Here is a 15383-nt window from a genome sequence, read left to right as displayed (position 1 = left end):
TGTAAACGTTTTAGACTTTGTTTTCTGGTTAATTTTGTGGCTGACTGGTCGCATGTAAGTTTCATTTACCGCATTGCCTGATTGAAAAGCATTAAGTTAGATTCAATCAGAACGAGAACTGAATGTTCATAAACAAACACACGTGATCAAATAAGAGGGTCTGAATGATGAAAACTGAGAGAGTCACGGTTATTTCTGTGATCCATGATTTTTTTTATTTCATTTGCTCTTTTCCTTCCTTTTTTTCCCTTATTCTTTTCTATTTAATATATTTAAATATATATATGGATATGTTTATCCCTTTATTTTTAATTTAATGTCTACAATAAAAGCGTACGCTCAAAAAGGTGCTTAAAAATGAAGTACTCCATATATAAGGTTGCTGGATTTTGAAAGGTTAATCATGGCTGTTTATCATGTATTTTTTCCTGACCTGACTTATGCTATCGTTATAAAACTATCGAAATATCTGATTAGTCAATGTAGTTGCTGGTTTAACAATTACTTGAGCTATCAGCTAATAAATTTTACGGACGCCATCACGAGTTGGTTGACCGTTCTGGAATAACCGTTTCACAAATGATATCGGATATGTTCCTTACGTCGTAACTACAATCCCCTTCCCTTTCATGAATTTGACCTACCGAATTAGACTATTTACCGGATTTGTAATCACATAAGCAACACGACGGGTGCCGCATGTGGAGCAGGATCTGCTTACCCTTCCGGAGCACCTGAGATCACCCCTAGTTTTTGGTGGGGTTCGTGTTGTTTATTCTTTAGTTTTCTATGTTGTGTCATGTGTACTATTGTTTTTCTGTTTGTCTTTTTCATTTTTAGCCATGGCGTTGTCAGTTTGTTTTAGATTTACGAGTTTGACTGTCCCTTTGGTGTCTTTCGTCCCTCTTTTAATAGCCACTTTCCAAGTCAAGCTTGAAGAGTAAAAAAAATAAATACGCATTTTTCGTACTCTGTTATTAAAAAAATTGGTTTGGAATCAATAAACTCTTAGAATTGGCATGATATGTAGTAAAATCCGTTCAATATGATCAAATTAATTTTTAAGCCGGTCCGAACTTCAATTAATGTTTAATCACGATACATATATTATTATAATTATCACGGAAAATAAGAAAATATGAAATCTTTCCATTATCACAAGTAGAACATTATAATAAAAACCTTTTAAAAGTTTCCAAAGATTGTTTTTTCTCTAATTCTATATTAACAAACTGTTTTCTCTTTTATTCAGTGCTTGACATATTATGCGGTATGTGTTATGTCAATGTTAAAGACCTGTAGTTGTGGAATAGTTAGCAATTATTATACCACACATCTTTTTTTATTTTTATAACGAGATTAAGACATTTTTAAAATGATATACATAGAACAGACTTTAAAAAACATGGTTGGCATGTCAAAGCCAAACGAGATGCATCACGGTAAAACAAGATCTTAGTAACAATCCAGTGTATGCAAACTGTCCAAGAGTTTCCAATCCTTCTTACTAAATACATCGTTGTTACGAATAATTTAATCTTTTAAATAAAGGTGTTATACTTAAAAACTTTCTTTATTTGAAAAAATGTTATGAGCACATATAAATAAATTACACTGAAAACAATTGTATACACAATTTTTAACCTAGGTAGACATAAAAATAAACATTGATAAGGTGGTTCAACAAATAAAATGCCTCAAAATACGGGAAATTAGCTGGAATGATATCGCGTATTGAAGAATAAAATAAATATAATAAAAACTAAATGAAAGACTTTCACACCAATTCGACTCTTACTCACAATAGTCATGTTCTTATCAAATTAGATGATCGGTATATGTTGTCTGAAAACGAGTAATCGAAGTTAGTGGATTATCAGAATTGAAAAGTAGGATAGAAAAATCTAAATTGATAAACGGAACATGATTCCGTCACATGCCGTACGACTATCAGAAAATATATAGAACAAAATTACATTGATAAGTGGACCTTGGTTCCGTCATTTTTGAATTCGGTTGCACTTTGTAGAATTTTGTACCTCCATTTGTATCTACAATGTTAGTACACTTTCACATGATAACTGTGTGTATGTTAATCTGAAATTAAATTGTTGTTATTGTTGATATGCGTGCCCTTATTGTATCTTCTATTTTGGTATGCTTTTCTCTTATTCGATTAAAAATACTGTATATTTTTTGTAAATATTGAAAAAGTTTCCAGCACTTTCAATTAGTGTAAATACTATAAATGATATTTTTCTGAAGTTGATGATTAAATTTACGACTATAATCTTAAACACCCCCTCCTAGTTGCAAGTACGAATGATAAATAAATAACATACATTTGAAGTGAGAGGAGGTTCATGCAATCAAGATTTTGAATGGTTGATAGCTGTTTTTATGTATTTTTTACCTGAATTGGCTTATGCATATCATTGCAGTTTTACTGTCGCCGTTGTTTATGCACATTTTTTTACCCTCTCAGCCGTGGTATTTGCCGATTCGAGAGTAGCCATTTTTATATGTAAATTCTGAGAGCCATATAACTTCTTAATAAAGTCTTGGTATTGTATTACCATTGTGTCACTAGATCAACTTTTTTTCGTTCAGTGTATGGTACCTTGTGGTATATTTATGAAAATACTAAAAATGCTGAAAATCACTTTAAAAACTAAGCGCTTGCAAAAATGTTAGCTTGGGTTTCCAAACAAACATAGATTAATCCTTAAAAAAAGCTGAAAATGATTTCACCCAAAATGAGAATACAGACTCCACTATAACATATTCTGAAGTTAAAAAGATATAAATAAGAATTAAAAAAGGCAAATCAGCTGGGCCTGATGCAATTCCTATTGACATCTTCAAGTACAATAGTTACTTGACCTTAAAAGCTATATATAACAACACTTTTCAATTTAGTCTTTCGTCTGGGTGCTACCCTACAAACTGGAACCTATCTTTTTTTTTATACCGGTTCATAAAACAGGGGACAAATCAGACACAAACAACTATAGGGCTATAGTGTTAACTTATTCCGTAGTAAAGCTATTAAGTGCCATTAAAAATAACAGAATAACAAATACTCTAGAAGATAAAGTCAACAAATCCCAATTAGGAATAAGAGAACAACATTGGACGACAGATAGTATTTTTAGATTGAAATCTTTGATAAATAAATATATACACAAAAAGAAGTAAAAACTTTATCTTTGTTTCATTGATCTAAAGAAAGCCTTTGACTCCATTTGGAGAAATGGATTATTGTATAAATTCACAAATATGGGTGTTTCTAAAAAAAATTATATAACCTACTAAACAAGAGTGCACACACTGAAATGTCTCGCATTCTTTACTAATCCTTGATACTATCTTGATAGACCCAAATATTAAGCTTTATTACAACTGTCACATAAACTCAACATTAGCCAAGAAAATGAAACATTGATCAATGAACAATGAAAATGAGGTCAAGGTCAGATGAACCATGCCAGGCAGACATGTACAGCTAACAATTCTTCAATACAACAAATATAGTTGACTTATTGCTAATAAATAAAGAAAAACAGACCAAAACACAAACACTTAACACTTAGCAATGGACCGTGAAAATGAGGATAAGGTCAAATAAAACCTGCGTAACGGATATATAGATCATAAAATATTTCCATACACCAATTATAGTTGACCTAATGCATAAAATATTAGAAAAATAGACCAAAACTAAAAAACTTAACTTTGACCACTGAACCATGAAAATGAGGTCAAGGTAAGATGAAACCTGTCAGCTAGACATGTACACCTTACAATCATTCCATACACCAATTATAGTAGACCTATTGCATATAGTATACGAAAAACAGACCAAAACACAAAAACTTAACTATAACCACTGAACCATGAAAATGAGGTCAAGGTCAGATGACACCTGCCAGTTGGACATGTACACCTTACAGTCCTTCCATACACCGAATATACAAATATACAAAGGTATGAATACAAGTTTTTAATCCGCCAAAATATTAACCGCCAAAATATTTCGTATACCTTGTTCAATGAAAATCGCGAAATTTTACACCCGCGAAAATAACCCGCTATACGGTACTAGACCTATTGCTTATAGTATCTGAGATATGGACTTGACCACCAAAACTTAACCTTGATCACTGATCCATGAAATGAGGTCGAGGTCAAGTGAAAACTGTCTGACAGGCATGAGGACCTTGCAGGGTACGCACATACCAAATATAGTTATCCAATTACTTATAATAAGTGAGAATTTAACATTACAAAAAATCTTAACTTTTTTTCATGTAGTCACTGAACCATGAAAATGAGGTCAAGGACATTGGACATGTGACTGACGGAAAGTTCGTAACATGAGGCATCTATATACAAAGTATGAAGCATCCAGGTCCCTTACCTTCTAAAATATAAAGCTTTTAAGAAGTGAGCTAACACCGCCGCCGCCGCCGCCGGATCACTATCCCTATGTCGAGCTTTCTGCAACAAAAGTTGCAGGCTCGACAAAAACCAACTTAACCAGACTAGAATTTGCTTTAAACATAAAAATTTACAATCAGACCCATTCCATATTCAAAGATGGGGTGCCACAGGGGGATTCACGAAGCCCCACCCTCTTAAATATAGTTATTAATGATATTAAAGATCTCTGCGATAGCAAAGTCTCAAACTCAGTCTCTCTTATTGAATCAAAAATAGGAAGCCTTCTATTTGCTGATGATCTGATCATTATCTCCGAAAGTCAAGTGGGACTTCGAAATAGTTTAAATAAATTAAATGATTACTGTGAAAAGAGGCAACTTACAGTGAATACTAAAAAAAACTATGACAGTAGGGCAATCAAAATGCAAAAAAGACAACTTCTTTGAAGATAAACGGAGAAACATTATAGGATGTTTCTGAATATACATTTTTAGGTAGTGTTATAAGATGTAATGGTTCATTTATACAAAGTACACTAGACTTGTCACAAATAAACTCATCATAGATACCAAGACTAAATTTAGTATATACGCCAGACGCGCGTTTCGTCTACAAAAGACTCATCAGTGACGCTCGGATCCAAAAAAGTAAAAAAGGCCAAATAAAGTACGAAGTTGCAGAGCATTTAGGACCAAAATTCCTAAAAGGTTTGCCAAATCCAGCCAATGTAATCTATACCTGAGGTATAAAGCTAGGAAAGTACTATTTTCTTTAAAGTCCTATACACCCTCTCTTGGAGATCTGCCTATAAATGTTTCATGTAATCTATTTGAAACAATGGTAAAACCAGTGTTAACATACAAAGATAAAGTATGTTATATGGACACATATATATCCTATTATAGAGCTAAAGAGAGAGCAAAGAAAACTAATCAGACAGTTGATAAGTTATCTTTTATTGACAAAAGTCCCACTGAAAAGTCCACCTTTCATTCTGTAAGCATATTCTCATTAAATATAGCAACACGTACAGAGCTTGGTCGACTCCCTATTGAAGAGTATATACTCTCACAAACATTGTTATACTTTTCCTGTCCGGAAACCCAAAATGTAAACTCCTTATTAAAAGAGGCTTCTGAAATGTTTAAAAAATGCACTCAGAAGGAATATATACATGGTATACTTACCTTACTGATATTTTAACAGAATAAGATACTGATCCAGAAGCAATAACAACTGTACAAAATACAGATACAGCATTAAATAACAAAAAAGCAAATTAAATCTGCTTGCAATGTCTTTTTAAAAAGTCTATTGGAAAAAAAGATAAAGGACCTAAATGAAAGTAATACAATTTTCCTATACACAAATATTAAGATTAACATGAAACAAGAATTGTACCTAAATTATTAACATTCAGTTGACTCCAGAAAACTATTAACAAAATTCAGAATAAACGAACACACTCTTTTAATAGACAAGGGTAGACATCTTAAGATCCCTAGAGATCAGATATATTGCAAATTCTGTAATGAGATAGAGGACAAAAACACTTCTTTCTCAAATGCCCTAAATATAACTTTCATTGAAACAAATATTTTGACTCCATGAAAATCAATTCGGATTGGAAAGATACTGCTGAAGATGACATGCTTAAACTTATAGTCGGGCTTCAGCTTTCACCTTAACAAAATATGTACTAGTTCAGAAAAAATGGACACCATACTTAACTCCAAAACATTGAAATGATGAAATAAAAAGAACACACACACACAAGACTTACAAAGGCCATTGGTTCATGACTTAGGAAAGGCGCAAACATGCGGCAGGGTTTAACATGTTTTTTTTTTATAGATCTCATCCATCCCCTATACCTCTAGCAAATGGAGAATAAGTAAAGTGAACACATAGCAATGCGCAAAGTAAAACTCAACTAGACGATAGTACAAACTGTATCTGTATCATTGCCCATATAAAACATGTGGAACGAGCAGGGTGTATTGTTCGGAATCCATTTAACTGTCGAAAAAAGTACATTCATTGAGATACAGTTAAGAGACGCTTGACCATGACAAAATCAGTTAATATTTGAATTATGCTTTGTAGAATTGTGAACAGCACACCTGACCAGTTGCTGTGACGGCCAGTTCATTTACTCCATTATTTTTAATTAACATTCAAGGTGGTGTTTTTTTCACATATAGACCGAATGAACAATTGTTTGATTATTTCAACAATATTTTAGAAATAAATTGTTAGAGTATATCTACATTATATATTAATACACTATTAATATATAATGTAGATCAGAGTTGTTGTCGTCTGTTGCCGTATGTCATTCATGTTTTTCGTTGATGTTATTAGCTAAAATCAGGCTGTTGTGTTTCTCTCTTTTGTTTTGCGTTTCACATTTTGTTGAAGCTGTCGATGCGGTATGTGCCATGTCATTGTTAAAGACCATATAGTTGTATAATTGTTAGCTATTATTATACCACGCAACATTTTTATTATTTCTATAACGAGATTAAGACATTTTTATTTTGAAAGATATGCAAACCTGAAACAGACATGACAAGGCCAAACGAGATGCATCACGATAAAAACTCGCAAGATCTCAGTAAACAAACCTTAGTTAAATACATTGTATGAAAACTGTCCACGAGGTTCCAATCATTCTTGCTATATATAGATACACAGCCTTGTTACGAATAAGTTTAAACTTTCAAATAAAGGCGTTATACTTAAAAAACTTTATTTATTTTGAAATTTTAAAAGTTCATATAGATAAATTACATAAACTTAAAACAATTGTATACAAAATTCAACATAGGTTAACATAAAGTTAAACAAAAATAATGTGGTTCAATAAATAAAATATCTCGAAATACGGAAAATGAGCTGGAATGACATTGATTATTAAAGGTTAAATAAATAAAAAAAAAAAAAAAAAACTGATTGAAGGGATTTCACACCAATTCGAGTTCAACCATTATTATAGATGTACTTATAATAAAAAAATATATTATCGATATGTTGTCTGAAAACGAGTCATCGAAATAAGTGGATTATCAGAAATAAAATATAGGATAGAAAAATCATAATTGATAAATTGAACATGATTCCGTCACGTATCGTACGCCTATCAGAAAATATATAGATCAAAATCACATCTATAAGTGGACCTTGGTTCCGTCATTTTGGAATTCGATTGTACTTTGTGGAAATTTTTTTATGTACTCGGCATGTTGTCTGAAAACGAGTCATCGAAGTTAGTGGATTATCATCAGAATTAAAAAGTAGGATAGAAAAAATCTAAATTGACAAATGAAACATGATTTCGTAACGTGACGTACGACTATTAGAAAATATATAGAACAAAATTACATCTATAAGTGGAATTTAATTCCGTCATTTTTCAACTCGGCTGCACTTTTTGGAAAATTGGTTTTCATTCACAAATAATCAAGCTTTCAGTTGCCGTGTAATGTTTTTTTTTTAAATAATAGCTGCCTTCATTCAATTTACAACTTAAGGAATTTTTATGGCAAAGGAATTTTATTTCTTATTTCTATATTATTTAATACAATAGGTCGGTCTTTCAGGATGATGGTCGGGGAATTGTGGACCACTTTTTTAATAACTAAATATTTTTTTGTATTTGGTGGGGTCAATGACAGGTAAATTTAAGGTTAAAAACGGGGAATGTGTTAAAAAGACAACAAATCCCGACCAAAGAGAAGAAAACAACACAAGTCCACCAATATGTCCTCAGCACAGCCAGAACATCCCGAACTCGGAGGCGGGCTTCAGCTAGCCTAAAAAAAACTAGTTCAGAGAAAATGGACGCAATACTAAAACTCTGAAACTAAAAAGATTAACCAAAATTGAAAACAAAAACACACAAGACTTAACAAAGGACAGAGGTTTCTGACTTCGGACATGCGATAAAATGCGGCAGGATTTACATATTGTGTGAGATCTCTCCCGGTCCTACACCAATGTAGGATAAACAAACACACAGCAATACCCACAACAAAACCCTGTTTAAAAGAAGTTAGAGTCCGATGTAAGAATAGGTTAAAAGTTTTATGAATAGTTTCTGTTGAAAATATTATCTCCTTTTTAAACTGTGTGCTAAAAATCATATAGTTATGTTGAATAGACTTCTTGTAAGACACTTGCGGAATGTTTAAGATCGTACTTTGTTGATAGCTTCAAGTTGATATCTTTTGGTGTTTTGTTTTGATCATTTCTTTTGTCATTGACATATACTCTGCAAAATCCTTTTAATCATAAGTCTTGGATTTTTATATTTTGTCCTTAAGTGGAATTGCTACATTTTTGTTACCACTTTGTGTTACAGATGTGCAAATCAATGTTTTAATTCTAAGAAAAAAAACATGTAATTGGTTTAGCTAACTACAAAACCAGGTTACATAAGGGAATGCCTAGGCCAAGTCAGGAATATGACAGTTGTTATCAATTCGATTGATGTGTTTAAGCTTTTGATTTTGTCATTTGATTAGGGTCTTTCCTTTTTGAATTTTCTTCGGAGTTCAGTATTTTTGTGATATTTTATTTTGTCTGCTTAACAAATACTTGAGCTATCAACTAATAGCAAATTAACAGGTCAAATTCGATGAATGATAAATAATAGATACATATTTTTTTATCACAATTATCACCAGCCCAGTAGTCAACACTTCGGTGTTGACATGAATATCAATTATATGGTCATTTTTATAAATTTTCTGTTTACAAAACTTTGAATTATTCGAAAAACTAAGGATTTTCTTACCCCAGGAGTAGATTACCTTAGCCGTATTTGGCACAACTTTTTGGAATTTTGGGTCCTCAATGCTCTCCAACTTTGTATTTGTTTGGTTTTTCAACTATTTTGATCTGAGCGTCACTGATGAGTCTTATGTAGACGAAACGCGCGTCTGGCGTATAAAATTATAATCCTGGTACTTTTGATAACTATTAGAACATTTCAGTACACACTTTAATTTTCTACTTCTATATTAGTGTGTTAAGGAAAGCAACTACAAACGTAGCCGAGAGGACAAATTGAATCCATGCCTATATAAAGCAAGTAGAAAGGGCATTGTGTATTATCCATTTAACTGTTGAAAAAAGAACATTCGTTGAATTACAAATAAGATACGTTTTACCATTACAAACTCATTTGCTATTTGAATAATGGTTACAGAAATGTAAATAGAACTCTTGACCAGTTGCTGTGACGGCCAGTTCATTTGCTTCATCATCTTTTATTTACATTCCAGGATTTAAAAAAATATTTAGACCGAATGAACGTTGTTTTAATTACTTTAAAAAAACATATACTATAAATGGAGTATTTAAGTTTGTCTCAGTAGCTATCATATCATACATCTAACTTTATCTCAGTAGCAGCTATATCACACATCTATGTTTGATTCAGTAGCAATCTTATCACCTACCGGTATCTAAGATGGTCTCAATAGCAATCATATCACACATCTAAGTTTGTCTCAGTAGAAATCATATCACACATCTAATATGGTCTCAAGACCAATCATATCACAAATCTAAGCTGGTCTAAATAGCAATCATATCCCATCATTTAAGTTTGTCTCAGTAGCAATCATATCATACATCTAAGATGGTCTCAATAGCAATCATATCACACATCTAAGTTTCTCTCAGTAGAAATCATATCACACATCTAATATGGTCTTAAAACCAATCATATCACACATCTAAGATGGTCTAAATAGCAATCATATCCCATCATTTAAGTTTGTCTCAGTAGCAATCATATCACACATCTAAGTTTGTCTCAGTAGTAATCATATCACACATCTAAGATGGTCTCAATAGCAATCATATCACATCATCTAAGTTTGTCTCAATATTAATCATGTCACACCATCTAAGTTTGTTTCCGTAGCAATCATATTAATATTTAAGATGGTCTCAATAGCAATCATATCACATCATCTAAGATTGTCTCAATATTAATCATGTCACACCATCTAAGTTTGTTTCCGTAGGAATTATATCACATATCTAAGATGGTCTCAATAGCAATCATATCACACATCCAAGTTTGTCTGAAAAGAATCATACCACACATTTTCTTATTTTAATAACGTGATTAAAAATAGAATTCTCTTTTGAAAAATATATAGAGACGGCCTTTCATTTTCTATGTTAAGTGGACCGTGAAATTGGGGTCAAAACTTTAATTTGGCATTTAAATAAGAAAATCATTTCATATGGAACATGTTTACTAAGTTTCAAGTTGATTGGACTTCAACTTGTTCAACAAATACCTTGACCAAAAACTAAACAGACGGAGTGACGGACGGACAGACGGACGAACGAATGAATGGACCCACATACCATAAAACCAAATAGCCCTCTACTTTTGTATTGGGGCATAAAAACATGGTTGGTAAGGCTCTCCGGTGAACGATCGTTACGAACAATACACAACAATATAATTATGAGATTTACCACGATAAATATCGCAAGATTTCAGCAAACATATCTTATCTCAAAATTAATACAGTATATTCAAACTGTCCGCTCGTTTCCAATCCTTCTATACACATCCTTGTTACGAATAATTTTAAACTTTTAAATAAAGGCGTTATACTTAAAACTTTATTTATCATGAAAATTTTAAGAGCACATATAAATAAATTGCATGAAGTGAAAACAATTAAGAAATAATTAATGGGGGCTTGAATATATCGTTATTTTACCACGGGTTGGCCCTTTATGACAAATATTTTACCCTGAGCGAAAGCGAGGGGAAAAATATCGGCATAAAGGGACAACCCGTGGTAAAATCTAGATATATTCAAGCCCCAATGAATTATTTCGATTCTAATAGGACAAATACGGCATTTTTTGTAGATCGAATCGCTCTAGGTGGAGGCCATTATTTGCCGATCCCATAAATTAACGCACTTTTAGATTGGCGTAAAAGAACGGAGCAAACAGAATAAGTGACATGCTCAAACTATTCACAAAACTTATTTAGATAGATTTGGATGAATTTTAATGATAACTTACTTATTACTTATATGTCTTCTATGTACATAAAAGATGGGCTTATACCACATTTAAGCATCGTTTGTTTACTTTTCCTTGTTGTGATGATATTCGGTATCAAAAGCATGTATTTTCCCGTAAAATGCTTAAATTATAACGTCATCATTCTATGACGTCGTGTACTTCATTCATGAAAAAACATATGACGTGGGAGTACGATCGGAACAGCCAATGCAATATATTCATATTTTACCACGGGTGTGTACTCAAAGCGTTTGAAGGACGTCGTGTTAGAATTGTATACAAAATTCAACATAGGTAGACATAAAAAAATAAACATAAGTAAGGTGGTTCAATAAATAGATTACATCGAAAATGAGCTGGGCTGACATCGAGTATTTAAGGCTAAAATAAATTTAAAAGAAATAATAAAAAAAAATGATCGAAGGGCTTTCACACCAATTCGAGTCCTACTAATAATACTCATGTACTTATAAAATGTACGATAAATGGAACATGATTCCGTAACGTGACGTACGACTGTCAGGAAATATATAGAACACAATTAAATCTATAAGTGGAACTTGATTCTGTCATCATAGAATTTGGTTGCACTTTGTGGAAAAAAAGTCATCAACTTCTTCACATCAGAAAATACTAGTAGACGATCTGAAATCGTTTAGTGAGATAATACATATTAGTGATCGTCACTCTTGGTTTTGAAAAAATAAGAAACAATTAAACTTTCATTTGCCGTATATTCCTTCTTTTTTTCTCCAAATAACTTCTTTCTTCATTTTACAATTTACAATTTTAAACGTTTGTTCAGACTATAAGAAACTAAGCAAGTAATAAATCGCAGTATATCCGCCGTTTCTTGTCCAACATGGCTTCGTGTTGAAGACAGTACTTTGACCTATAACGGGTTACTTTTACAAATTATTACTTTGATACAGAGTTCCCTTATTGGCTCTTATATCATATCTTCTTATATCTATTTTTTATTTAACAGAACTATCATGTTTAGGAGGGGCATGTTCAAAAAGGAATTTCCAGTCAAGATGTTCGTAGTTTGTTATCTTTTGTAATATCTAAATGTGGTGTTGATGAGAGTTAGAATTGGGAATGGAAACGATTAAAGATTAGAAAACAGCCCAAGGTTACTAATGGGTCCTCGACACAGCAATGACATATCGCACACGCAGTCGGGATTTAGCTGGCCTTTTGCAAAAATGCCATACCCAACCCCGAAACATTAAAATGAACCAAGGTTAACAAATAACACACAAGAATAAGAAACGCCAGATAATACTGACATAGGACAGGCGCAATAATGCGGTGGGGTTTAGCACGTTTATATTAGATCTCAACACACCCTATACCTCTAGCAAATGTAGAATAATTATAGTTAGCACGTTTCAAGACGAACAGTATATCTCAGTTTAAAAGAAGTCTGATACGATGTTAGAATAAGTAAAACGTCTTTGATATAATCTCTGCTGAATGTATTGATTTCTTCAACTGTGTGCTGGAGAGTTTGTCATAGTGTACAGACTTATTGTACAGACACCTGCGTAATGTAAAAGATTGTACTATATTGACCTCTAGAAATCTTTTGATGTTTTGTGTGTTGGTTTGACATATTGCGCAACTCCTAGAATTTTGATATTTTTGTCTGCATGTTCTTAAATGGAATTACCTGTTACCTATTCGTGTAATGACATGTGGTGTGCAAACTGATGCTTTAATTTCGAGGGAAAAAACTTATGTTAGTGGTTTAGCTTGCATCTATTTTCTAAATAATGAAATGCATATTCCAAGACAAGAATATGACTGTTGTTTTCCATTTTTTTATGGTTTTGAGCAGTATGATTTATCAAACGACTTTCCTTTTGAATTTTCCTTTGAGTTCGGTATTTTTACTTTTACCAAAGTCATGTAGCACCTAAAAAATATTTCAATAATAAAGAATATTTCTATTTTCAATTCAAGTTTTCAAAATCTTCAATTCTATAACTCATACAAAATAATTGGTTAGTCAATGTAGTTGCTGGTTTAACAAATACTTCAGCTATCAGCTAAAAGCCATTTCCAGGTCAAGCATGGAGAGTAAAATTTAGAAATACGCATTTTTAATTTTTTGTTATCAAACAAATTGGTTTGGACGCAACAAACTCTTAGAATTGGCAAGATATTTTGTAAAATCCGTATGATATGACCTATAGATTTTTTAAGTCGGTCCAAACTCCAATTTCTGTTTAATTATGATACCATATACATGTAGTAGCAAAATTATCACAGAAAATTAGAAAACATCCTTTTTTTTAAGTATCACAAGAAGGACATAATAATAAACACTTTATAAAAGTGTATTTCCAATAAACAAAATCATATTATATACTAGTATTAATGTGTAAAGGAAAACAACTAGCCTGTAGGACAAACTGTAGCCTTACCTATATAAAGCAATAAACGAGCATTGTGTGTTGTGCGGGATCTATTTAACTGTCGAAAACAGTTATCATTGAATTACAAATGAGATACGCTTGGTATGACAAGGTCTGTTGATATTTGAGTTATTTTTTGTAGAATTGTGAATAGAACATCTGACCAGTTGCATATATACATAAATTAAGTGGTACAAGAAAAGCAAAATGAGTATGTTAAATTTGATGTATGCCTTTTCTTATTCTTTGTTACATTTGTTGTTTTTATAGTGATATTAAGATGATAACACAATATTGACTGATGAACCCCTATTTTTGACATTTTTACTCTTTGAGTATGTTTGTTTTTTTCATACATCGTTGACAATGTAATGGAATTTGATGCGACTGTCATACAAGTAAGAGGTTTAGCTAGTTATAAAACCAGGTTCAGTCCACCATTTTCTACATTAGAGAATGCCTGTACCAAGTCAGGAATATGACAGTTGTTATCCATTTGTTTGATGTGTTTGGACTTTTGATGTTGCCTTTTGATTTTTGATTTTCCTTTTTGAATTTTCATCGGAGTTCAGTATTTTTGTGTTTTTATTTTTTGCTGAGACGGCCAGTTCATTTACCCTATTATCATTCATTCACATTCCAGGTTTAATTTCACATGCTGTCCGAATTGACAATGTTTTTATTACTTCTTCAATATTTTAGAAATTAGTTGTGAGTATTCATATCATACACTACAAATTAACAATGTGGTCCATATAGTGGTTGTCGTCTGTTGTCGTATGTCATTTATTATTTTCCGTTGGTGTTCGAGCTGTTGTGTTTCTTTCCCATTTCGGGTATATAGTTATTCTGCATAACCCCTCATACAGTTTGCATCCTAGGAAATTTCACTTTGCTGTCTGTTTGTACTTATATTGAAGGTGGACATGTGGTCAGGGTTTTGATTTTCATTAATATTTGCTTTTTTTTCAAACACATGGTTAGCAACACTCTCCAGTCAAAAGTAGAATCAGACAAATACTAAACCCCAAGTAAAATTCAAAACGGAAAGTCCTTAATCAAATGGCAAGATATAAATCTAAAACACATCAAATGAGTTGATAATAACTGTCATATTCCTGACTACTTAAAGGCATTATCTCGTGTAGAAAATGGTATATTAAATATGGTTTTATAGATAGCAAACCTCTCACTTGTAATGACAGTCGCTTTAAATTCTTATATATCGATAACGATATATGTGATCAAAACACACAGGCATAATAGGTAAAAATGTCAAAAATAGGGGTACATTGCAAACGATCATTACAAACACAATGGACCAGATAAAACGATATTTGAGATGTATCACGATAAATCTCACAAGATCTCAGTATACCGTCATCTTATTTCAATACAGTGAATGCAAACTGTCAATGCGACTCCAATCCTTCTTACCCTTCAAAT

The 15383-nt window shown here is 32.2% G+C and overlaps 1 protein-coding gene across 1 annotated transcript in view; it reads right to left on the bottom strand.

Moving 5' to 3' along the window:
- LOC134705788 (uncharacterized) overlaps window positions 1-15383 on the bottom strand; it is a 474551-nt gene that overhangs the window by 205514 nt on the left and 253654 nt on the right. The gene's annotated exons all lie outside the window — the stretch shown is intronic.

The sequence above is a fragment of the Mytilus trossulus genome, chromosome 2, assembly GCF_036588685.1.
Source record: "Mytilus trossulus isolate FHL-02 chromosome 2, PNRI_Mtr1.1.1.hap1, whole genome shotgun sequence".
Taxonomy (NCBI): domain Eukaryota; kingdom Metazoa; phylum Mollusca; class Bivalvia; order Mytilida; family Mytilidae; genus Mytilus; species Mytilus trossulus.
The sequence above is the reverse complement of the archived record's forward strand: the minus strand, read 5'-3'. Positions and strand labels throughout refer to the sequence as shown.